The following is a 3,334-nucleotide window of genomic DNA, read 5'->3' as shown; positions in this document are numbered from 1 at the left end:
CTTTGGGATTACAGGCATGAGCCACGGCACCCGACCCTTAAATGATCTTTTATTGGCAGCTTCCCTGATTTCATGGCTTTGTAGCAGTTTTCATTTACTTCTGCTCTCACTCTCTTGTTCTATGTAGTGTAAAGTACTCTATATTGCACCTGTGTTTCCTAGGTTTTGGTAGTTTAACAGTGCAACTATCTGTCTTCCCCATTCAGAGCTATGGTGCTTATGGTTACAAAAAGAAATCACTTTTCAATCGGGTGCTGAGTGGTTTTTCGGATCATGTCTGGTGGCTCCATGAATTACAACAGAGAACATGGCAGCCCAGAGGGAAAGGACCCTGATGGTGTCATTGAGAGCAGCTGGAATGAGATTGTTGGTAACTTTTATGATATGAATTTAAAGGAGTCTCTTCTTCGGTGCATCTATGCTTATGGTTTTGAGAAGCCTTCCGCTATTCAGCAGAGAGCTATTATTCCCTGTATTAAAGATCAAAAGGTAATTCTGGCACTTGAAGACTACATGGGAGCAACTTGTCATGCCTGCTGTGGTGGAACAAATGTTCAAAACGAAATGCAAAAGCTGCAGGCTGACACACCACATATTGTTGTTGGTACACCCAGGAGAGTGTTTGATATATAAAACAGAAGATACCTTTCTCCAAAATGGATCCAAATGTTTGTATTGGATAAAGCAGATGAAATGTTGAGTCGTGGGTTTAAGGATCAAATCTATGAGATTTTCCAAAAACTAAATGTAAGTATTCAGGTTATGTTACTTTCTGCCACAATGCCAACTGATGTGTTGGAAGTAACCAAAAAAAAAAAAAAATTCATGAGAGATCCAATTTCAATTCTGGTGAAAAAGGACAAATTGACCCTTGAAGTAATCAAACAGTTTTATGTTCATGTTGAGAGAGAGGAATGGAAGTTGGATACACTTTGTGACTTGTACAAGACACTGACCATTACGTAGGCTGTTATTTTTCCCAATACAAGGTACAAGGTGGACTGGCTGACTGAGAAAATGCATGCGGGAGACTTCACAGTTTCTGCTCTGGTTTATTAATTTGCAGCATGGTGACATGGACCAGAAGGAGAGAGATGTTATGAGGGAATTCCGATCAGGGTCAAGCCGTGTTCTGACCACTACTGACTTGTTGGCTCTCGGGATTGATGTGCAACAAGTGACTTTGGTTGTCAGTTATGATCTACCTACCAATCGTGAAAACTATTCACAGAATTGGCAGAGAGGGTTGATTTGGAAGGAAAGGTGTGGCTGTAAACTTTGTTACCAAAGAAGACAAGAGGATTCTTTGTGACATTGGGACTTTCTACAATACTACAGTGGAGGAGATATCCATGAATGTGGCTGACCTTATTTAATTCCGGGAATGAGAGTTTTTGAATGCAGTGCTCGCTGTTGCTGAATAGGCGATCACAACGTGCACTGTGCTTCTTTCTTTGGGAATATTTGAATCTTGTCTCAATGCTCATAACGGATCAGAAATACAGATTTTGATAGCAAAGCAACATTAGTTGTGAGCTCTTGTGAGGAAAGTCATTGGCTTTAACCTCTTGAGTTGGACTTTTGGGATCTTCAAAATCTTTCTTTCTTAGAAATTTATTTCCTAGTTCTGTAGAAATGGTTGCATGAGATGTTCTCTATCATTTAATAATATACTTGCACACTAAAAGATACAAGTGCTATATAAAATCAGCCAAATATGTTAAACTAGCATGTCTGCCTTTATTGTGTTTGTCGTTAGCCTGAGTAAAAAGGCCTTTAAAATATTTGTGGAAAGTATTTGAATGCATTTTGTTTGGTATTGTATTTATTCAATGAAGTATTTAATTAAATTAGTGCTAAATGTGAACCTGACCCTGTTGCTTAGCCCCAGCAAGCAATCATCCTAGGTAGGTTTTAATCTCCACTAAAATTGCCATATTACACATGGCTTAATGAAGTTTGAATGTTAAATGAATTGTATATTCACTTAAAAGAAGAAATACTCATTTATTATGTTGATGATGGAGCTTAAAACTAATCAGAAATGTCTCAGCAACATCAGTTCCTTATATGGAACATGCAGATATAGTATTTGTAATGAAGAATTAAAAATTGTTAACTTACTTGGCAAGTTTGAGTCTATCGCCAGGCACAGTGGCTCACACCTGTAATCCCAGCACTTTGGGAGGCCGAGGTGGGCAGATCACCTGAGGTCAGGAGTTCAAGACTAGCCTGACAAATGTGGAGAAATGCTGTCTCTACTAAAAATCAAAATTAGCTGTGTGTGGTGGTGCATGCCTCTAATCCTAACTACTCTGGAGGCTGAGGCAGGAGAATTGCTTGAACCTGGGAGGCGGAGGTTGCGGTGAGCTGACACTGCCCCATTGCACTCCAGCCTGGGCAACAAGAGCAAAACTCCGTCTCAAAAAAAAAGAAAAAGAAAGTCAGAGTCTATATATCTAGAAAAGTTTCCTTTTTAAAACAAATTATTATACTTGTAACCTTAGCACTTTGGGAGGCTGAGGCAGACAGACTGATTGAGCCCAGGAGTTTGAGACCAGGCTGAACAACATGGTGAAATCCCACCTCTACAAAAAAAAAAAAATTAGCCAGGTATAGTGGTGCATGCCTGTAGTTGCAGCTACTTGGGAGGCTGAGGTAGGAGGATCACCTAAGCCTGGGGAGGTCCAGGCTGCAGTATGCTGTTATTGCACCACTGCACTCCAGCCTGGGTGACAGACCTTGTCTTTAAAAATACACACACACACACACACACACACACACACACACACACACACACACACGTCTCCAACCATTTTATATATATAACTATATATTTTGTTAAAATATATATAACAATATAATATATACCTATGTATAACTATATATTACATATAAAGTATATATGTGAAACTATATACATGTATAAACAATTATTACCATTTCTTTTCCTTTTTCATAATTTCTTAACATATTTGCCTTATTTCTTACTGGTCTCATTTCCCCTGGAAAGGAGGAAAGAGAAGTGCAGTCAAGAAATGATGATCACAAAGAACGGTCAGTCCATTGTCTTGCTTCCACCCTTACCATTGGCTGTTCTTGTGAATTGCTGGTTTCAGAAATATCAGTTGTTTTCTCATTAGCGATTATACAGTACTAGACTAACCCCTTTGTGGCACAGCACCTGGGGCTGTGTCTGGCACATAGGAAGTACTCTGTAGTCTTAGGGATATTTCCCCCACTTAATCAATTGCTTGTTTAGTTCAGCGTCATTTTCTCAGAAAGCAGTTATCAATGAAAACCTTATCCAATATGAACTCTCAAAGGTTTATAA

The 3,334-nt window shown here is 39.1% G+C and overlaps 1 pseudogene across 1 annotated transcript; it reads left to right on the top strand.

Moving 5' to 3' along the window:
- Window positions 1-239: 239 nt before the first annotated feature.
- On the top strand, window positions 240-2,112 carry LOC100397700 (eukaryotic initiation factor 4A-II pseudogene; annotated as a pseudogene). The gene has a single exon (XR_013527421.1). The product of XR_013527421.1 is annotated as a eukaryotic initiation factor 4A-II pseudogene (transcript).
- Window positions 2,113-3,334: the final 1,222 nt, after the last annotated feature.

This window comes from Callithrix jacchus, chromosome 15, assembly GCF_049354715.1.
Source record: "Callithrix jacchus isolate 240 chromosome 15, calJac240_pri, whole genome shotgun sequence".
Lineage (NCBI taxonomy): Eukaryota > Metazoa > Chordata > Mammalia > Primates > Cebidae > Callithrix > Callithrix jacchus.
Note: the sequence above shows the minus strand (reverse complement) of the source record. Positions and strands in the feature narration are given on the sequence as shown.